Source organism: Hemicordylus capensis, chromosome 3, assembly GCF_027244095.1.
Source record: "Hemicordylus capensis ecotype Gifberg chromosome 3, rHemCap1.1.pri, whole genome shotgun sequence".
Lineage (NCBI taxonomy): Eukaryota > Metazoa > Chordata > Lepidosauria > Squamata > Cordylidae > Hemicordylus > Hemicordylus capensis.
The window spans coordinates 17,089,368-17,112,509 of NC_069659.1; the positions used below are offsets into that span (position 1 = coordinate 17,089,368).

At 46.4% G+C, this 23,142-nt stretch overlaps 1 protein-coding gene and 1 long non-coding RNA gene across 5 annotated transcripts in view; one reads left to right on the forward strand and one right to left on the reverse strand.

Annotated features, from left to right (window-relative positions):
* GRM5 (glutamate metabotropic receptor 5) overlaps positions 1-23,142 on the reverse strand; it is a 354,535-nt gene that overhangs the window by 270,605 nt on the left and 60,788 nt on the right. The gene's annotated exons all lie outside the window — the stretch shown is intronic.
* On the forward strand, positions 2,566-4,691 carry LOC128349624 (uncharacterized). Its single transcript, XR_008318886.1, has 3 exons — positions 2,566-2,692; positions 3,414-3,460; positions 4,496-4,691. It is a non-coding gene; the product is annotated as an uncharacterized LOC128349624 (long non-coding RNA).

Genomic DNA, 23,142 nt, shown 5'->3' on the forward strand with positions numbered 1-23,142 from the left:
CTGAATTTCTCACAGCCAAGAAACATGTTTTGGTAGGGCCACACTAGGGCCCAGATAGGGCAGGATGTACTTCTATATGCATGAGTATTTGTGTACGTACATCAAGGTCACACCTACTGATCCCCTCACTTCTTCTGGTCTCCAAGTGAAGGATGAAGGGCTCATCTTCACAGGAGCTACACTAAGGCTGTATCCTGGAAAAATGCAGGGTAATGTTCACACATTAAAATCCTATATGCATTGAGGTGTATGCATGTTGGCCCCCATGCACAAAGGACCTCCACTCCATGGAGGCTGAGGAGGGCAAGGGGATCAGTGTTAATGGACATTATCCTAACCCAGCATGTGTACACATGCACAGGGCTTTAGTCACCAAACCCCACTAAAAGCCATGGATTGGGCTCTTCAGTTCTGAGGAATACCATGCTGGTGTCGCAGAGGCTGTCCTCACGAGCAACCAAGCCCAGGTTTAAGCAGCCAAGCCTGTGCTTGGCTACATGTGAGAACCTCCGGGATCCACACGGATCTGGGTGCTGCTGCGGTGCCAAACCCAACGCTGCATCTCGGCTCTTAGCCAAGGTTAGAACATAAGAACAGCCCTTCTGGATCAGGCCCAAGGAGGCCCATCTAGTCCAGCATCCTGTTTCGCACAGTGGCCCACCAGATGTCGCTGGAAGCCACAGGCAGGAGTTGAGGACATGCCCTCTCTCCTGCCATTACTCCCCTGCAACTGGTACTCAGAGGCATCCTGCCTTTGAGGCTGGAGGTGGCCCACAGCCCTCCAACTGGTAGCCATTGATAGACCTCTCCTCCATGAAGTCATCCAAACCCCTCTTAAAGCCATCCAGGTTGTTGGCTGTCACCACATCTCCGTGGCAAAGAATTTCACTAGTTGATTATGCGTTGTGTGAAAAAGTACTTCAGTTTGTTGGTCTTTTACGGTTAAGGGCAAAAACACACCCTTGAGCCCAATTCCAGGGTTGAACCCTGCCTTCCCTCCCCATAGAATCCAAAGGAAAGTGTTGTGGGATGCAAGCACAAGACAGTGGAGTTGAATCAGGAGAGGCAAGTGCAGTCTGCCTTCAGTGCTCTTGCTGCTGGCTGTTTGTTAGCCCTGCCTCTACTCCTGGACTGGAATAAAAGTAATTAAAGCACCATTCAAAAGCTGGCCTGGATCAAGGAATGGATTAACTAAAAACACCACACACACTGCCTGCCCAACTGCATGTGTGTGTGACCATGTGAGCAGGCCTACAGTCTTCTCCGGAATTTATGCCTTCCACTTCAAACAATGGAGGAGACAATAGAACTGAAGAAGGAAACTAGGTCATGTTAATAGTCAGAGTAACGAGCAGGTGCATTCTTCTCAAGAATCACTGGAAATGTATGAAGAACGTCTTTCATTTCCCTTTACTTTCTTGTTTACAATCCTTTGTTACGTAGACTTCAGGGTTGTGCTCCATTTTCACAGACAAATTACAGGGGTAAATTGATCAGCACTAATTTAGTAGACCATGGGGGGGAAATCATGCTTTAGACTTTCATCTCTGCCTTCATTCATTCCCTGTAATGATAAGCAGCACAATAGGGGAATAGAATGCCATCGTTTTCAAAGACCATGAAGTTCAAAAGGTATATTTGGACTTTATTCTATAAATGTCAAGGTGATAAATTGCAGTGGTACATAACAAATGCATTTGTCTCACACCCCTTTGACCACCTCACCTGTATTTGAAGCCATTTTCCCTGAAGCCATCTCAACAGCCAGCGTTCAGGGTGGGGGGTTTTTTGGGGGGGGGGTTGTTTCCAAGAGAAAGAGCTCTAGGAAACCCTCAATGCCAGGATGTGAGAAAACATAGCACCACTTCACCTTAATTAGCAAAGTCTTTCCTTTGGAAAAACCAGAAAGCAGCCTTCTTTGGACAGCACTTTTCTAAAACAAACTTTGAATATATGGATATTATTTCTTTTATTTCTCTTATTTCTTTTTCTACAACACAAGGTCCACCACCTGGAGTTGGCCCATCCTAAACATAAAAGAGAGAAGCATAGGTGAATATAGCCTGATTCAAACATTATACTGAATGAGTGTACAGATGTCCGTACACTCGTACATGTGTTTGTGTGAATAACTGTACCTGGGTTCATTTTAAAAGTGAACCTGGATACAAGCCCTTCAAGTGTGTGGTACAGATAGGAAGTGCACTGCTGCACCTGTGTTCAACATAACATGTGAACGACTGCACCTGTGTACAGATCTGTACCCATGCACACTACACACTTGTTGTACAAGTGTTGAACATAATGCCTGCATGGACTTTTTGTCTCCCTTTCATCTGGTGCACTGTCAGCTGATCAGATGTAGGGATCGGGGGCATAGGGATCTCACCGCAGCCAGAGATCAAGCTCTTGCCAGCAACCCCCTCCCCTGTATTGTTTTGTGAACATACATAAGCATGCTCCGGCCACACCCCTGCACATGACATCATATTGGAGGGGCGTGGCCACTATTGGCAATAAAGGCCACGGTGCCCTTCTGCCACTTCCAGTCAGTGCTTTGTTCAAGTGCTGTTTGGGTGCTTTCTTTCTTTGAGTGAGGCAGAGAAAGAAGCACCCAGCCAGTGCTTGAACAAAGCGTTGGCTTGGAGCAGCAGAAGGAACATGCAGCTTGTATTGCTGATAGTGGCTACAGGTGAGGGGGAGAGTAGGGCACGAGCATCTGGCAGTCCCTGGAGGTGCAGGGGATGTGGGGGAAGCATTTGGTGGCCCCTGGAAGTGCTCGGGTTGGGAGCAGCCTCCCCTGTGCATTTAGAATGGGCCAGTCAGAATATTGTCTGGCTCTTTGGTGCACTATATGTATTATTATTATTTCTTGTTTACACAGTCAGACAGGTGTTATAGACTGGTTTGTTTTATCCAGACATCGAGTCCTTCCCAAGGACCTGGGATGCCAGAAGTTTATTGTCAGTTGTTATAGATATCGTCGCAGAATATAGGCTGTTCCCAGTAAAGCTGCTTTTTGTAATTGGCTGATGATGATTTCTGTGGCCCCTGTGGTGTTGAGGTGCTCTTCAAGGTCTTTTGGAACTGCACCCAGGGCGCCAATGACCACTGGGATTATTTTGGTCTTTTTCTGCCACAGCCTTTCAATTTCAATTTGTAGATCTTTGTATTTGGTGATTTTTTCTATTTCTTTTTCTTCTATTCTGCTATCCCCTGGTATTGCTATGTTGATTATTTTAACTTGTTTTTCTTTCTTCTCCACTACAGTTATATCTGGTGTATTGTGTGGCAGATGTTTGTCTGTTTGTAGTCAGAAGTCCCATAATATTTTCACATCTTCATTTTCTACCATTTTTTCAATTTTATGGTCCCACCAATTTTTGGTTACAGGTAGCTTGTATTTTTTGCAGATGTTCCAGTGTATCATCCCTGCTACCTTGTCATGCCTTTGTTTGAAGTCAGTCTGTATTATTATTATTATTATTATTATTATTACATTTATATCCCGCTCTTCCTCCAAGGAGCCCAGAGCGGTGTACTACATACTTGAGTTTCTCTTTCACAACAACCCTGTGAAGTAGGTTAGGCTGAGAGAGAAGTGGCTGGCCCAGAGTCACCCAGCTAGTTTTATGGCTGAATGGGGATTTGAACTCGGGTCTCACCAGTCCTAGTCCAGCACTCTAACCACTACACCACGCTGGCTCATAGGCATGTGCACCAGATATTGCTGCACTAAAACTCCCATCACCCCCAGCCACAATGGCTGAAGGGGATGATGGGAGTTGTAGTCCAGCAACCTCTGGGGACCAGAGGTTGAGAAGCCCTGTGGGAGAGAGAGGATGTGCATTCCTCCGAGTCTCCTTCTGGAGACCCTAGGGAAGGAGTGAAGACCTGAACGATAGTTGAAGCAACTTGCACTAACACATTTACAACATGGCATATATAATATAATATAATTTCAATATAAGGCAAAGGTAGAGGTAGTGATGTGCTAGGGAAAGGTACCAGAAAATAATGCTGTCCCTGGGAAACAGAGACAGTTGGAGTGTACAGTAGTCTATGTAAGTTGGGCACCAAGCAAAGGTGTTCCCTTGAAGCTAAACTCTGAAAGCAGTCTAAGAATGTAATTCAGTGAAACAAGCAGCATATGGACTTGCCGCAGAGTCTATAAAGCTTAATACTAATTGAATATTTAATCCTATAATGCCAGAAAACGTGTTGAGATGCTCTGATCCATCCACGAGAGCATCACACAACTGGGAGATCTTGCTACAAAGCCCAGTGAAGGACACAGAAAGGCTTAACTAAAACATGCATTCCCCACCCCACCCGCATTTTCTTTTAAATGCACCCAGAGTTATATGCTGAGATCAGTAATAAAATCTGCATAATAAGCATTACCTTATCTGGAGAAAGCAATTATGAAAAACTTGATTAAAAGCCAATTACTTTTGTGAGACTTACAGAATTTTTTTTTCTTTCTGTCTGTTAGAGAAAATGAAACAACATCTTCAAAGTCCACTTGCTCCTGGAAAATAGAGCCACCAATCCCTTGGCCATGGCCAGAGAGATGGAGAGATTGATGGTGCCAAAACAACTTGGGACAGAGAATCAGTCTTTGGCCTGAAGTTCAAAACTGACATTTGCAAAATTGAGCCATCGAATAAAACCGAATGGCAAGAGATTCAGATCAGACAAAAAGATATACTTCTTCACCACCCGCTTACAAATCAATTTACTGGTATTCACTGATTTGGAGAGCTGGTCTTGGGGCAGCAGGCATGAATGGTCTCCTTTGCTAAGTAGGGTCTGCCATAGTTTACATTTGGATGGGAGACGGCATGTGAGCAGTGTCTGCTGTAAGATATCCCCGATGGGGCTGTAGCTCAGTGGCAGAACATCTGCTTTGCATGCAGAAGGTCCCAGGTTAACTATGTGGTTGCTCCGGGTAGGGCTGGGGCTGAGAGAGACTCCTGCCTGTATCCTTGGAGAGCTGCTGCCAGTCAGGGTAGACAATACTGAGCTCGAGGGAGCAATGGTCTGACTCAGTAGAAGGCAGACCATATCTGTGTTCCTATGTGATGGAGACAGTGGCTGCCATGATGTGCAGTGTTAGGGCACCCTAATACTGTACACCAGGGCTTCTGTAGACTTCAAAGCAAACCCCAATGCTGTTCTGAAACAGCAGATGTGGAAGCAGCATTTCTGCAGGTTTCCCCATTGTCGCAAATGGGGAATCTTGTGAAAATGCTGCTTCTACTTCAGCTGCTTCTGAACAGCATCAGGGGGTTTGCTTAGAAGTCCTCAGGAGCCCCAGGATGCAGCATTACAGCATCACAATGCTGTGTGTCATGTCAGCCACTGATTGCTAACCCAGATGCTTTTAAAGATGATTAGACAATTCATGAAGGATAATTCCATGAGTATCTTTTAGCCATGACAGTTGAGTGGAATCTCTGAGGGAGTATGCCGGTGAATACCAGTTGCTGCATGATAAGCCATGAGAGAGGACTAGTGGCTGACATACTGCGCAGCGTTCCATGTGCATTTTTACAAAAAGTGTACACAGTTGCACCAGAGCACTTTCGTTGAAATGCACAATATTGTGCAAATGGAGTTTCATGATGGATAGCCATTGGAAATCATGGCTGTCCCATCGCAGCACTGAGTTTGTGTAAATTTTGCACTTGTGCAGGAATGCTCTTGCACATCTTCACAAATGTGGGGTGTTTTGCATTATGCCAGTGATTGTCTTCAAAGCCTGTTTGTGAGTTTCCTGGTGGAACCTGGTCAGCCACTGTGGGAAACAGGTCACTGGACTAGTTGAACTCTTAAGCCTATCCACGTTACATTCAACACTCATACAAACTGTGAACAGTGTACACACATACAGATATGTACACAGATACAATTATTTCCATGTTATGTTGAATGCATATAGAGTAGTATGCTTCTTACCTGTATCCAGCATTTCAGGGGGACTGTAGCCAGGATCGCTTTTAAAATGATCATGGGTATAGTCATTCACACAAAAATATGTAAGTATACAGGCATCTGAATGCAGATATAACATAATGTCCAAATAGGGCTTTCTTTTGATCTCAAAAAGACAAAATAGCTTCATTTGGTGGGTGCGTGTTACTAAACGTGCATGCAATTATTTATTCCATGTTTAAGGGACTCCCCCCAAGAAGCTCTCAGTGGTGTTATAATGTAATAAACAATGGGCAGGATCCAGAATAAATTAGGCATGATGAAAAAGATAGATGGTCTGGTTTGGGTTTTGATCTGTTCTAGTATGTTCTAGAATGTTTGATGTGTTATAGCACATTATTTCTTGTTTATTTTCTGGTCATTGACCATAATAAAGTGATTTGATTTGATGAGACGTGAAAAGTGTAAGTCCCGTTTATTTCAATGGGATTTAGTCATAACTAAGTCTGAATAAGTCACAGTCCCAATAAATGCAAGCATAGTCTCATATAACATAACAGTCTCAATAAGTGCAGGTAAAATCAAAATCTGCCCCCCCCCCTCAAAAAACTTCAGTAAAACAATTTTCATGGTTCCTCCTTTTTGTATCCTCACAACAATCCTGTGATGTAGGCTTAGGCTATGCTCAGGATTGGCCTAGGGCAGGGCTGCTCAGCTTCAACCCTTCTGCAGATGTCCTACAACTCCCATAATCCCTGGCCACTGTGGCTGGGGATTATGGGAGTTGTAGTCCAAAAAGAGCTGGCGGGGGGAAGTTGAGGAAGCCTGGCCTAGGGTCACCCACTGAGAGGAGTTGAACCTCTGACCACTAAACATACTGCCTTCCACATTCTTTTTGATCTGGCCTTTTCTATTTCTCTGTTCCAGAGATGTCAACACATACCTGGCCTTTCAATAAGCAACTTTGGATTCTCAAACATGCCAAGATTATTTTCCTGTCCTGTTTCCAGTTGTATTTGTGCAATGCATACTAAACCACTAATGCCTTTCCTGAATCCCCATCAGTTCTGTGTAGGTCACAGCGGGGTGAGCTTCAACGGCTGTTTGTAGGACCGCTCAGTTGTGCGTGACGTAAAAGGTCACTCTTCCCACTTCTTTGAGATGTGTGAATTTAGGAACCTAATGATGCTTTTATTATAACTATTTGAGTTCATAATCATAGCTCACAGATCTGCAAAAGGAAGCAATGGTGGGAATTTAAACATAATTCTCAATTCACAGTGAGCCATGTGAACTTTCCTTAATGTTGGCTGAAATTGTAAGTAGACTCTGGCTAATGAAGGACAATGCACATTAAAGCAAGTTGTTAAAGGGTGTCTGTAATAAAGACTTGTTTTCTGCCTTCTTCTTCTGCCTTCTTCTTCTGCCAAACAGAAGAAGTCTGTGATCCAGCAGGTGGTAGAAACACAGGAAGCTGCCTTCTGCTGAGTGAGACTATTGGAGTCCCCCAGGGATCAGTACTGGGACCAGTGCTCTTTAACTTGTTCATAAATGATCTAGAAGCAGGAGTAACCAGTGAAGTGGCCAGATTTGCAGATGACACTAAACTATTTAGGGTAGTGAAGTCCACACTAGATTGTGAGGAGCTCCAAAAAGATCTCTCCAAACTGGGGGTCAAAACAGCAAATGCAGTTCAATATAAGCAAGTGTAAAGTGATGCACATTGGGGCAAAAAAACACCAACTTCAAATATATGCTGATGGGTTCTGAGGTGTCAGTGACTGACCAGGAGAGAGATCTTGGGGTAGTGGTGGACAGCTGGTTGAAAGTGTCGACTCAGTGCGCAGCAGCAGTGAAAAAGGCAAATTTCATAGATTAATTATGCATGGCATGAAAAGGTACTTCATTTTGTCTATTGTCGTGGGGATGATGGGACTTGATCATCACATCCCATGGCAGAGAACATCTAGGGTGCTTAGATACTAGGGTGCTTAGATTGGGTGCTGATCTAACCCAATGCAGTCCACAACTCGAAATACAGAAAGAAGCCTAGCAGATAGTCAAAATAAAGTTAAATGAGCCAATAATAGCTATCAATATACAAACAAATGCTTCGTACACCACCGGACCTGTCAAGAATTGCCGAAGACCCAGAGGTGTAACTAGGGAAAATGGCGCCCGGGGCAAGCACTGAAATGGCGCCCCCCACGCCCCCCCCAGTCGCCCCCCCCAACATACTACATTATACTTAGGTTTTTCCTCACAAGCGCCCGCCGCCGCCAAGCCAGGCCACTGACTGGCCGCCAGGTGCCAGCAAAGCAATGGGGGGTGGGGGCACAGGCGGCACGGAAGGGACCGCTCGTGGGGAAGGAGGCACCAACGCGCTCCCTTGACTGCTGCAGCGCTGCTGCACTGAGCAGGAAACATTTGTATTAACAAAAAATTTAAAATTTTTTTTAAAAAATTGGTCATGGCGGCGCCCCCCATGTGACCAGAAAAGATGGCGCCCGGGGCACGTGCCCCCCCGCCCCCCCTATAGTTACGCCTCTGCGAAGACCCTTGAGCCAAAAATGTAATTTACCTTCGCAAAAGGTTCTACCTTCCAAGTTCGGTAACTAGCATCACATCTGAGAAACCGAGAGCCTGCTAAGCATCTTAAAGGTTAAGAACAGGAAATTTAATGTGCAGACTGTGATCGGTATTATTAGCATCTTACTGTCTGACCTAAATTGAACAGTGAGGAGAATATTGATCAGCATCAGAACTGGAAGCCTGAAAGGAACACTGAATATGAAATTTCATAATGTAAATCCATGCATACTTGTGAACCAGACTGAGCAGTTCATAAAGAGGGCTGTTATTCAGTGATAAACTAACAGAGCAGTGATCTTCACTATTTTTCAGGCAGGGGCACTTTGGCAGGGAGCCATCTTATTTATTATTTCTCTGTGTAAACCACTTTGGAAACTTTTGTTGTAAAGCGGTATATAAATGGTGGTGGTGGTTGATGTGGGCTCCCACACTGCCCCCTGGGCCTTATAATGAAGAACACTGTATTAGGGCAGGGCAATCTCTGTGCCCCATTGCTTGGAAGGGGTATAAGATAGCCATTCCCAGTATGAAATGCAAGAAGAAGGGAATCACTGATTTGGAGAGTAGTTAAGCAAATATAATACACCTTTATACCACTTTTCCACAAAAGTGTCCAAAGTGGTTTACAAAGAGAAATAATAAATGAAGATGGCTCCCTGTCCCCAAAGGGCTCACAATCTAAAAGGAAACATAAGATAGAGGCCACCAACAGTAACTGGAAGTAACTGGGGGGCTACGTTACGAAGGTACACAGCTTGGGGGTACTCCTGGATCCAGGCCTCACTCTGGTATCTCAGGTGGAGGCTGTGGCCAGGAGTGCTTTTTATCAGCTTAGGCTGATTCGACAGCTGCGTCCATTCCTAGAGGAGGATGACCTCAGAACAGTGGTGCACCAGCTGGTAACCTCCAGGCTTGACTACTGTAATGCGCTCTACGTGGGGCTGCCTTTGTATGTAGTTCGGAAACTTCAGTTAGTTCAAAATGAGGCAGCAAGGCTGGTCTCCAGGGCAACTTGGAGAGACCATATTATGCCTGTTTTGAAACAGCTGCACTGGCTGCCGATATGTTTCCGAGCAAAATACAAAGTGCTGGTTATTACCTTTAAAGCCCTGAATGGCTTAGGTCCAGGTTACCTTAGAGAGCGCCTTCTTTGGTCTGATACCCACCGCACACTAATATCATCTGAGGAGGTCCGGCTCCAGTTGCCACCGGCTCGTCTGGTGGCGATTCAGAGGCGGGCCTTCTCTGTAGCCGCTCCTGGACTGTGGAATGCACTCCCTGCAGACACCCGTAATTTCAATTCTTTATTGGAATTTAGGAGAGCCCTAAAGAACTACCTGTTCGGCCTGGCCTTCCAGTGCTCTTAAATTGTTTTAAAGGGTCTTTAATGTATCGGGTTTCTATAAGGTTTTGAATTGTTTTATTTTTTAGCTCCTTTATTGTATTTTTAAAAAAAATTTATGCCCAGTCATTGATTGATTTTAACTGTTTTATGATGTTTGTGAACCGCCCTGAGCTATTTTGTAAGGGCAGTCTAAAAATCAAATAAATAAATAAATAAGTGTGGTTCCCTGAGTAATTTCTTATTGGGCCTGCGTGAAGCTTCGGCCAAAGCTGAATACTCTGTACAGTGCTTCTGGCACCATCTGGAGGCAACCAATCCCACCATGCAGCACTGCGCTTTGCCCAGGTCCAGGAAGTGCTCTATTAAATGAGGTTTGGCTTTCTTGAGAGTGACTAGCCATCTGTGTTTTTGCAGCCTCCGTTCCCCACGGCCATAATGCCCACCAACTCTGCCATCAGGTGGATTCTGACCTGCCTGTAATGCCAGTGCCTTCATCTCCGCCATGCTCTTGACATGAGTGCCTTCCCCCCCAACTTCCCCCCAACTGGGGATATCCCTGGGTCCCCATAGTGATTTCTTAATGTTTTGTTATTGCAATGTTTTAAATAATTGCATGTCCCTTGGAGGAGGTCCATGTGGCTGAAGAGCAGGGCAGAAATGCAAGATGAATAAACAAACAAACAAGGAAATGACTTATGTCCAATTTCTGTGCAAACCCCACCACAAAGGGCCATCCGGCTACAACAGCTTCTCCGCTGATTTGCATTGTTCCATGATGATGAGCATTTGCTGTGTTCTAAAAAGAAGCTGCCTTATGCAGACTGCTTACATTCAGCACCCAGTCCATGCATCTTGCATGAGAGGAGGTATAATTATATGTCAGGCGGTATTCTGATTCATCCCCTTGCCCGCCCACCCCACTCTAAATTTAGACTGTAAGCTCCTCAGAGCAGGGACCAGTCTCTGATGATCCATGAAACACCCCATCCACAATGGGGGAGGGTCATTTACTTGTTTATTATTCAAACATGCATACCCCGGCCTGCGGAAATACTCAAGGCCGCTCAGAATGACAATGTTTTAAACACTAAACAGTCAATTGTAAAATAAAATAAACCAATAAAAGAATAACAGTTGCAGCACCAGAACATAACACCACCGTTGTCATGGGCATGATGGAAGACTCCGAGGAGGAGCTGGAGGAGGGGATGGAGGTTACAGCAGAGGAGGGAAGGCAAGGACCAGAAGTTGCAAAGGAGAGTGGGTCCGACGCACGGGGAGTTGAAAATGAGTTAGAGCTGGGTGAGGCAGCTCTTGTGGAGGAGGCACGACTGGTCTCAGCTATGGTGAGGCGTCGGTCCAAGAGACAGCAAGAGAAGGAACCGCATGTGTAGAACAACAGGCAAAGCTGCTGACTCAGGAACGCTTGATTAACACCACCGGGGGTCAGCCTGTTTAAAATGACTGCACCACAGCTACCCTGCTGATAGCAATGTGAATTTCCTGTGAGCTAATTGGCTGTGTCCGTGTATTGCCCTGACCGTGTCTGGACTCTGGACTGTGTTGACCTTGCCCATGGACTGCGATTTGGACTCTGTTGGATTGATTGAATTTGACTCGGACTGAACCTGGTTTGGAGAATTTCTTCCTATAAGGCTTTGCTATTCTACTTGTGCCTCTGCCTGTTTTCCGCTCCGTCTGGCTAGCCTGACAGATTTATGACAACAGTTCACATTGGCACTATTCAGACATTCACAACCAGAGATTCCTGAGTAGGAGTGGGTTAACCCAGGAATCTCTGGTCATCTGGAGCATCAGGAGTCATCCTGACCCTGCAGCAATGAGCCTGGGTAGTCCAGATCTGCTTCCTAGACAATGGCTGCCTTAACACATAATGTCAAACCACATGTTGAAGAACTTGAGGTTAATCCTTGAACCCAGGAATCATCCCGCAAACAATCTTTCAAACCAGGGTCGGGGGATCTCCAGTTTCAGGGCAGAGGATCCCCTCCCTCTCCCTGGCCCACTGAGGCTGCCTCCCAGCTAGCCCTGTGGAGCCTGTGTCACCAGACTGTGGGCAAGGCATCAGCATGTCTGCAGGGTGGCAGCCATTGGCCACGATCTTCAGGGAGGTGTGCTCAGCATGATCGTGCCTTTTTGGCATTCACTGCCTGCCCTAGGCAGGGGAAGGGCATTTAAACCCCTTTACATGCCCTGATTGCTGGCCAACAGCTGGAGGAATGCAGAGACAGAGGTGGGTGGGGCAAGTGCTCCAAGAGGCGGCCAGCGAAAAGTGCGACAGGCATAGAGTTGGTGGGCTCCTGGGCTGGTCTGAGCTGCCCTCTCTATGGTTTTGGCAGCAGTCACGGCACAAAACCCAGGTTACAGCAGCAACAGAATTCGAACAACACAATGGTGCCTTCAAACCTCAGGTTGGAGAAGCGGAACTCACTACAAACCAAAGGTTCAGATGATGGTTTCGGCTCAATGAGCGCACCCATCATGATGTCCTCTGTGGATGTCCCTATACACTTCCGGTGCATCCCTTTATCACATGTAGGTGCTGTTCACCTGAGTGTACCTTACACACATGCTCCAAGTACTTGTTTAAACATGAGCATTTGGTAAGTGTTTACCAAATAGCACTAGATCGGCACTAGATCGCAATATCATTTTCTCCTTCTGCTCACTGGCTGAGATCCTTGCACTGCATGTGTGCTTCTAAGATCAGGGCGCATACAGCAGTAGCACCCATGCTTATCCTTGCCCTTCAGAAGCATGGTGCTCTTGTTCATGGGCACCAATATTTCCAAAGCCCCCCTACACCCTGGAAGTACTCTGTTTGAGCCAAAACAAGTTGTTGAGTGCCAGCAATCTATTTTGGTTCTAACAGAGCATTTTGGGAGCACGGGGGAGTTCTGAAAGTATTGCTGCTCTTGTACAAGGGCGCCCACATTTTGGAAGTGCTGGAGCTAGCACAGGGTCTATCTCTGTGTGCGCCCCAATATTAGAAGCTTGCACACAGCGGAAGTCAGGCTGTCAGACACTGTTCTTTAGAGCCAAGCCAATGCCTGCCACAGGGGCCTATTTAATTTGTGGAATTCTCTGCCACAGGATAGTGTGATGGCCACTAGCTTGGATAGCTTTAAAAGAGCCTTAGACAAATTATTGGAGGACAGGTCTATCAATGGCTACTAGTCTGATGGTGACAGAGCCATCACCTTCAGCCTCAGAGACAAGATGCCTCCAAATACCAGTTGAAGGGGAGCCATGGGAGAAGAGGGGGCATGACCTCAACTCCTGCCTGTAGGCTTCCTAGAGGCAGCTGGTGGGCTACCGTGTGAAGCAGGCTGCTGGACTAGATGGGCCTTGGGCCTGATCCAGCAGGGCTGTTTTTATGTTCTTATGTTTTTAAGTTCTAAAACAGCATTGCTACCAAGTACTGTGTTTTTGCAAATATACCCCACACAAGCAAAGTATAACCCACACATGAGTATAACCTGCAGCTGATCATTGGTCCTGCTTGGGGTGGGGGGCATTTGTATTGCCTGCACCTGTATATTACCTGTGGGTGTATATGCAAATTTATGGTATTCCCAGCTAGCAGAGCAGGAGGCAAAGGAGCGAACCAGATGCCAGGGATTGAGCCATTAGAGCTAGGGAGGAACACAGGCAAGAGGGGTGGGATGGCACAGGATAGAATTGGCAGTTGCCAGCAGACTTGGTCTGGTGGGAAGTGTATCAGTTTGAGCATCTGGGCAGCTGTTGCTCTTGGGATAGGAAAGCTGCCGGGGAGAGGCAAGGGTCATGGCATCATTCTCCAGGAGGGAAGGTTGAGGGCCTCAGGATGACCAGCCAGGTAGCCCCCCTCTCAAGTAAAAACAATGTAAAATTATTTTACATTACCCCCACACCCACTTTGTTCCCCATACCACTTTTGTAGAAAACCAAAATGTACTTTTTTAAAAAATACAACTCACAGGTTATATTTGTGATCATACTGTAATTGTTCTGAAGAGCTCCATGGTCAGTCACTGGTTGACTGGACATTGGAGAAATAGGGCGGTACAGGAGGGCCTTGTTAATCATAGGTCTGGCACTCGTGGTTTCACATATCTGCAGCCGGGTGATGGGACACCTAACAGTATGCACAGGTGTGGGGTAAGTGGTCATTTCCTCGGAGGACATTTCCAGCCGCCATTTTTAGTTCAGCAGAGATCAGGAGCCATTTTATGGTTCATTTTTAAAAACCGCCCAAAAACCAGCCAATTTTTTACTCTTAGGGGGTGTTGCTGGACTGCTGGGGACTGGCAAAGCACAGTAGGCCACTCCCCCCATGTTTTAGGGCTATATTACCACTTTTTTGACATTTTTATGACCTCCGGGAACCTAACTCCTGGATTTCCATAGCCCAAATGATCCAGTATTTGTGGTTTCTGTGAATACTGAGGTTCTCCTGTACTGTGTCTGAAAGGCACTTTCCTTTTATTCTGAACAACCTTCTAGACATAGATACTTCAGCATGTATATCGGGAAACATACTCATGTGAATGAGCTGGCATTTCTGTCTTAGGAATAGCCTTTGGTCTGATTTGAGTGTGTAAAACACACACACTTTCCTCGACTGTACCACTAGAGACTACAGGCAGGGAAAACACATTGGTTTTTATTTTCTGTTCTCTCACATAAAAACACTCCTTGAATATTGAAAGCTAGCTTAAGGTTATTGTGGCTGGGGATGATGGGAATTGTAGTCCAACAACATCGGGAGATCCAAGTTTGGCAACCCCTCTCAAAAGCCTGTTAAAACTGCCATGTCTTGGCTAAACATCTGACTCCCCCCACTACAAGATAATGAGGGTGGCATTTCTAAGAGCACAGAATCCTTACCTCTGGAATGTGGCTAATCAGAGTCAGAATGAGGGCATCATGCAGATGCAGCAAAACAGTTTTTAAATACCTGTTAAGAATGTGGCTTCATAGGACCTGCTGGTCTGAGATGGTGATGGACACACTCAGCATCGTGCAAGATATATAGAGAAATAGTGAGGCAATGAGACATCCTCAAGGGAAAGGAGGAGGAAAGGCAACAGCCAGTAGTGGCCAGTGGGCATTGGAGCAGGAGGGGCAAGGGAGAACCTGGTCACAGAGGCAGACACCTATGCACCCCTTTCCTCCACACCAGTGGGCTCTGGTATTTACCCAAGCCTGCCAGCACTGAGGAAAAAAGAAAGAGGAAAAAGCAGGGGCAAAAGCAGGAAAAAATTAAACATTTTGTGGCAGGTGGGGAAGAAGGCAAAAAGCAAAAAGGCCAGGGCAAAAAGCAGGGAGAAAGTCAGAAAGCAAAAAGAAAAGGCAAAAGACAGAATGAGAGACGGAAGAAAGCAAGCAGGGATTGCATCTACCCTCCCACCAAACAAACCAGCTAGTAAAAGGTGAGACGTACCAGCAGCCAGAGAATCCTCTAGAGCAAGGAAGATCCTCTTCCTCCAGGCCCTCCTCCCCTGCCTCCAACTTCCTCTTTTGGTCTTACTGGCTGGAACAGCTGCTTCTCAAATTGCTCCAGCCAATCTGATTCCCAATATACTCCCTGAAGCAACCAGGAAGTGCATTTTTAACCCATTATTTTAGTTCTTCCTGGGGGCAGTGCCAGGAGGAGCCCCCTAGTAATCAGATTGGGTGAGCAGCTTGAGTAGCAGCTGCTCCAGCCTGTAAGACCAAAACAAGAAGTTACAGGCAGGGGAGGAGCAGCTGGAAGACGCTCCCTGCTCTGAAGGTTGCTGCTGGTAAGTCTGATCATTTGTTTGTTTTTGTGGGGCGGGGACTCCTGCCCTTACTGACCAGCCACCACTGGCAACATCACGGCAGGAGAAACAGAGCAACTAGCATCACACCAGCAGATCACGTCTATATGACAGTCTTAAACTGGTTTAGCAATCTTCTGGAGAAACCCGAATGAGTGGATCAATGATCTTGAACATAATTCTCAGGATCTTTACTACCAAACAACAGTTTGCATGACTCTTTGGGGGAAACCATGATGGCAGGGGCATAAGAGGGCTGGCAGTGGCTCCAGGGCACAATGGGGTGGGAGGGTTGGCACCGTGCCTGCCCACAGTGCTGCCACCATCATCAGGGAGTGCACCTACCCCCTTCTTAGCTGGGGGTGCTATCCCATATCAGGCACGCTCCTTCCAACTGTATCAGCCACGGACATGGGGGGCATTGCCAGCATTGATGAGGGCTCCATTCAATCAGCCAGTGTTTTCTTTGCTGGCCCAACTAGGTGCTCCTATCTGCCTTGCGAGCAAGGGAGGAGAAAGAAGCACCCAGTGGGGCTGCAAAGAAAGCACTGGCCAGATGGATGGGCCCTGTGTGTGCATGCAGTGGCAGAAGGGGGTGGGCATGGCACCTGGCGGCAGTGGGGAGGCGGTGTGGGTAGCTGCAGTGGTGTCACGCCCTCGATCTCGGACAGCGAGGAGGAAGGGGAAGCTGTCAACTTTCCAGGCGATGCAGGAGTGTCTGAGGGGCAGAGCCCGGCTGTCAGTGTTCATGAAACAGCTGTGGCTAATGATTCAGAGCAGGCACAACAACCTGAGGCAGCAGAAATCGTGAAAGACCAATCTGAAGAAGAGCTATGCAATCAACCCCCGCTGACTCCACAACAGCTGACTCCACAACCGCTGACTTCACAAGACGCAGGGATCAATTAGAGACTATTAGGAGAAGCATACGCCTCTTGCAGAGGGCTGATAAGCCTTGAATTCCTGCCAGCTGGGAGCTCTCGGCTTGCACTATAAATCACGTCACCAGTCTTCTACTCACTGCTGGAAAGCAACATTTGTCAACTCTTGTGTCGACAGCGTGCAGCCAAGTCTGGTCAAGATGAACTTCCCGAGCCGTATCCAGTTTCAGCAAATGCGCTTTGTCTCGTGATCATCCCTGGCAGTTGGCCAGACCTTGACAAGTGGCAGCTGTGGCAGCCACTGCAGCGGTAACACTAGGGGATGCGGAGGTGCCCAGGGGGAGGAGCAAGGGTATCCTGGCAAGCCCCATCCCCTCCCATCTCAGGGACATTTATACCCCTTGTTCAATGATGGCTACACCACTATATGACAGTTAAGGGGTACTGAGCCAATCTGTTTTTGTGAGAAACATGCCCTAAGCGAGGGGGAAGGAAGAAAGAAAGAGGGGGGAAACATATTCTGACTACCCATGGGAAGAGGAACATATAGTAAAAGGTAATGTATTAGCAGGCCCCTCCTAACTGAGCAAAGAGGCATCTTCTAAAGTGGTGGTTTGGTTATATTTAGCAGGGGAAGAGCAACTGGTCTTCTCCAACCCCAGGACAGCATTTTTCCAGCAGCTGAAGCTGGTGCCTACTTTGTGTTTCTTTTTAGATTGTACGCCCTTTGGGGGCAGGGAGTGATCATTATTGTTTGTTTGTTTGTTTAACACATTTTTATACTACCCCAAATACAAGTTCTCTGGGTGGTTTACAACAAAACAATAAAAGCAACCAAAAATAGATTTAAAACATTTCAACAATTAACATTTTAAATGTTAAAACTATTAAAACACTAATAAAACAATATCTAGTTAAAAATTAATTCTGTATAAGCCACTTTGAGAACTTTTGTTGAAAAGTTGAAAAGAACTTTTGTTGAAAAGTTGAAAAGAAGTTTTGTTGAAAAGAAGTTTTGTTGAAAAGTGGTATATTGTTGGGAAAGTGGTATATAAATATAGGAGGCCCTTATTATCCACGTTTTCATGTATCGTGGTTCCCTATATCTGCAGACAGGTCTTAGAGACCTGGTTTCTTTACTTATGGAACAAAAAATAGGCTATTTTCAACTATCTACAGTTCTTAAGTGGTCAGAAAGGACTTCCAGTGTCATTTCTGGTCACCACTTTGGTGCATAGAGAGCCATTTTGTTACTCTTTTTGTGAAGAAGAAGCAGAAGCAGAAGAAGAAATTCACAAAAAAACTGAGGATTTGGGGGGTTTAGGGGGCACTGCTAGAGAGCTGGAGAGCAAGGTGTTGTGTTTTCCTCCTTTTATTTCTGCCCTGCTTTTTTGTCCCTTTTTTGGTGTAAGGAACCTAACTCCTGGATTCCCATAGGGGTAAGATTTCTTTATTCACTTGTCTCCTATAGGTCAGAATGCAACCCCCATGAATAAAGAGGGCCTCCTGTATGCTTAGTAATGGTAGCAGTACTATTTAAATTTATTTATCACCTTAACCCAGTGGTTCAAGAAGGGGAACTAATATATCCTAATTAGAAGTGTGCAGAACCGGTTCAAATCAAACCAGCCCGGTTCGACCAGTTCAAATTTGAACCGAACCAGCCTCAAAAAAAGAAGGCCGGAACTGTGCCACCGCCACTCAGGCTGCACTACTTGCGGGGAGCGCTGAGGTTTAGAGGAGATGCTGCCACAGAGGGAGGTGCCCTCTCACCATTTCCCCCAGCCATCCTTAGAAACCTTTTAAAGGCAGGATACCCCTTTGCTGGTAAAGGGGAATCCTCACCAGATTCTCCTTTACAACCATTGCCCCTCAAACCAGGTCAAACCAGTTCAAACTGGGTTGATCCAGTTCGATTGAATGGCGCGGACTGCCAGCTGGTTTGACCGAACCGGTTCATGAACCGCCATTTCAGTTCTAATTTGATTTGAATCTGAACCGAACCATTAAAAGCAGTCCCATGCACATCCCTAATCCTAATGATCTAATAAAAACGAGAGGTTTATCCTTGCCAAAATAAGGGTAACTACCTTTTAGCTGACAAATGGTGGACAGTTTAGCCAAGTACCATGCCACTGGATCAGAGCAAGTAGAACAAGGGGATTGTCACAACCACCATATAATCATGGCTACTATCTAGTCATATTGCTTTAATTATTTTAATTATTAGATACAGATTTGGAAAACAGGTCACTCATGCTTAATAGTCGTTATGGCTCCTTATTATGCTGCACAGCAGTTTTAGTTCTGATGATGTGGAGGATAAACAAAGTAACACTGTATCATAATTCTACAAAACAGCTTGTCCTTATGTAATTCCTTTTTTTAAAAAAAAAAAAAACCTTCCTCCAGAAGTACATCTTGCATGTGGGAGGGAAGCATCATAGTTCTGTGACAGAGCAGAGGTTTTTGCATGCAGAAGGACCCAGGTTCAATCCCCAGGCAGGGCTGGCAAAGAGCCTTGCCTGAAACCTTGGAGAGCTTCTGGCAGTTAGTGTCGACAGTTACTGAGCTGGATGAATCCGTGGACTGACTCAGGCCAGGTTCACCTATAACACAGAACCTGAGGTTCCCCAGCCTGAGATACAGAGGGAACCTTAGGGTGGTCCAGCAGACGATCACATATTACGGTTGTCACATATCTCAGTGCTTTATATCCTGACTCCAGGGTACATGCGAGCTTTAAACTGGTTCTTCTTACTGAACTGCACCCTCCTCTCCAGAAAGTCAGTGCTGAAATATGGGGTGTGTATGTGTGTGTCTGAAAAAGCACCCATAAATCCTTGCTTTTATGTGCCACTGCAGATTACTCTGTAGTCATACACCATGGATTTGAATTGTAAAGATGTAATTTACATAATAGACTTCTAATTCTCTGGAGATTAAGGCAGTGAGGCTTAAAATGACAAGCATTTTACTCCGAGCACCAGCAAAGAGTGGGCAGAGGCAATCAGATTCCGCCCAGTTTTCCATTTTGCTCACAAACATACTTCCTTGGTTGAAGCAGAAGCCTAAATATTACAGATGTGCCCATCCCAAATCAATACATTTACTACCATCCTATTATCAGTATCACCACCATTTTTTGCTTGTATGGTTGTTTTACTGTTTTACTGTAGCTGTTTAGATAGGTTTTTATGCTCCTTGATATAAATATACCAACTAGCTGCATTGGTGAAGCAGGGAAGCAACAAATTTTGATGCCTTCCCCTTCCCCAGGAAGCCCTCTGTGCCACTCAAACATATGTCCTTGAGGGCTGTGCAGCCCTCAAGGACATGTTTTCAGGTGGCACAAAGCACTTAAGGAGGAAAGAGATGTCATAAAAAATGGCACCTTCGCAATTTAGCCATTGATTTCTAAACAGGTTTTTTAGACCTCTTTACTGCATAAAATAGAATAAAATAAATGAGAGATCTTCCAACATCAAGCAAACACATTTCAATGTCCAAACACCATTACCAATGCTCTATTTCACCACTGATAATAGTGTTTGGACACTGAACACTTTTGCTCGAATTTGGAAGATCTGTTGTTTATTTTACACATTAGATCTAAAAAAACATGTTTGAAGAACAGAAGTATGCATATATCATTGCCATTATGATTTTTAATGTATATCATCTTACTTTTGGAAGCCATCTTGAATGCTAAGCAAAGGCAAGTTAACAATCTTTTTAAACAAACAAGAGTCACTGAGATCCCAGCTCTGCACAAATAATACTTAAGCCAGCATTCTGATAAATTCCAATGTTCTCTGCCTTCTTCCCTCACACCACCTTTCTCTGCAAACAGAAGAACGTCCTTCTGGGATCAGACCAAAGTCCATTAAGTTCATGATCCTGTTTCACAAGAGCTGACAATCTTGGAATTGACAAGCAGGGCATCAAAGTAATGGCTTTCCCTTGTGGGTTCTCTTTGCCTGGCGCAGCGGGGAAATGACTTGACTAGCAAGCCAGAGGTTGCCGGTTTGAATCCCTGCTGGCATGTTTCCCAGACTATGGGAAACGCCTATAATGGGCAGCAGCAATATAGGAAGATGCTGAAAGGCATAATCTCATAGTGCGCGGGAGATGGCCATGGTAAACCCCTCCTGTATTCTACCCAAAGACAACCACAGGGCTCTGTGGGCGCCAGGAGTTGACACTGACTCGACAGCACACTTTACCTTTACCTTATACTGGCTGGCATCCTAATGCTGCACTATCACAAGGATGTTGTACTAGATATCTTCTAAGTCAGGAGCTTGCATTCCGGGCTAGTGTCGCGCCAGTGCAACAGGGTGGCCATGAACAAGTTGTGGTGCACCTCCTGCTGTGAAACCTCTTAGGAACCTAGGAACACAGGAAGCTGCGATATACTGCATCAGAGCATGGGTCCATCTAGCTCAGTATTAAGAACATAAAAACATAAGAACAGCCCTGCTGGATCAGACCCATGGCCAATATAGTCCAGCATCCTGTTTCACACAGTGGCCCACCAGATGCCTCTGAGAAGCCTACAGCAGGAGTTGTGGGCATGCCCTCCCTCCTGGTATTACTGGTGGCCTATAGCCCTCCAACTAGTAGCCATTGATAGACCTCTGCTCCATGAAGTTATCCAAGCCCCTCTTAAAGCCATCCAGACAAACCTTCTACACAAACTGGCAGTGGCTTCCAGAGGCATTCTTACCCCCAGAACTTGGGGTGCCCATCCATGGCCTCCTGTCTTGGGGGGCTCCAAATATCCAGGGGGGCCTCCTGCTGCCACCCCACGCCTGCCCCGATGCTGCCCTATGCCTGCCCCACTGTCAGTAGCCACCACCATGTGTGCATCTGGGGGTTGGGTGGTGAGCTAAGCAGACCTTCCCCGTGGTGGTGGTGGTGGTGGGGTGCAGTGGCTGGTGCAGCATGTCAGAATGAGGCACACAGAACAAGGTGTGTAAAGCCGATCACCAAGGAGGAAAAGGAGACAGTCAAGGGAGGGAGGAGAGTGTGCAGCAGCCAAGCGCGCGAACTTGAAGCTCGAATAACGGAGGCTTGGGATGTGGCAGGTTGGGGGCACAAGGCACGTGCTGAGCAGAAGCTTAGGTTGGTTGGCGCGCTCAACGTGCTCACGGGCGATGAGCCAGCACTGCACCTCGGAAAAGTGGATTCCATAAAGAAAGGCTGCTTGAGGTGGGTGGAACAAGTTAGCCTCTCATGGCCTTCAGGAAGGAGGAGGAAAGCATCTCTTCCATTCCTCTCCCAATTACTTCCCCCCTTTTTGCCAAGCTAAAGACAAGAGTCAACCTCCCCCACTGAGCTTGTCTTTCTTGTGTTCAATGGGGGGGGGCAGCTGTGTCCACATCTGCCAGAAAAAGCTCTCATTCCTCTTGCAAAGCCTTGGATCTCTCAATAATGCATTCCCTCACTCTGCCTTCCCAGCTCCTCTGACAGTGGGGATACAGACCTGAATGGCAAGTGACATCTGTTCCCTTGCCGGAGTTGTGGGCCTGTAGTGCTGTCTCTCACGGCCAGCTCCATGTCTGCCATGACAGTGCTGGGGACCCTGGCCATATATCTTTGGCACTGAGGACTCCTCCATTTTCACAGCAATGCTATTAATTCCATGGTGCTAGGGCAGCGGCAGGCTTCTGGGAGCCCCTCCAGGATATTTTGAGGCCTCCAAATGAAGGTTTCTTCTCTTTTTTCTCTTTAAATTTTCTAAGGGGGGGTACTCATGTTGGGGAGGGGGCTTGCGGGAGGTGGGGCTCCAAAGCCTTCAGGTCCAGGCACCAAAATCACCTAGATGCACCACTGGCAGCAGCTTCTCCGTTGTTGCAGGCAGGAATCTATCTATGGAGGACCTATCTTGGAGATACCAGGGAGTAAACTTGAGACCTGCTCTTCCCAGAGTGCCTCCATCCCCTAAGGAGAATATCTTAAGGTGCTCACACACGTTGCCATTTGTATGCAACCAGGGCAGACCCTGCTGAGCAAAAGAGACAATTCATGCTTGCTACCACAAGACCAGCTCTCCTCTCCCTCAGTCCACACATGTTGCAGGGAATGACACAAAGCGAACCACTATCCTTGTAGCATGACCACAATGATTGCACAAACGGGCGGAGACAGCAGGAGATTGATTGCGCAACTTTGAGCATCTGTTCAGCTACATGACTTTCTTGTGTGGGTGCATCTTTTGCTTATTGTACCAGTGGGGCTTTGGTCCAGATTTTGGCCGCTGCCTCTGGACATTTCCACCTCGCTCTCTGAAAAAAACAGAGGAAGCTGCCTTCCACTGAATCATACCATCTATCCACCCAGCTCAGCACTGTCTGTACTGACATAGAGAAGCTCTACAGGACTCTATATAGGAGGTATTTTGCAGCCCAACTTAGAGATGTCAAGGACGTAAACTGGGACCTTCTGCATGTAAAACATGTTCTCTGCCATGGAGTTACTGCCCTGTTCCCACTAAATCTCTGAATAATCACTTGCACAGACCCACTACAAGTTGTTTGTAGATGCCACCCACATCAGCCTGTCAAAGCTGCAGAGATAA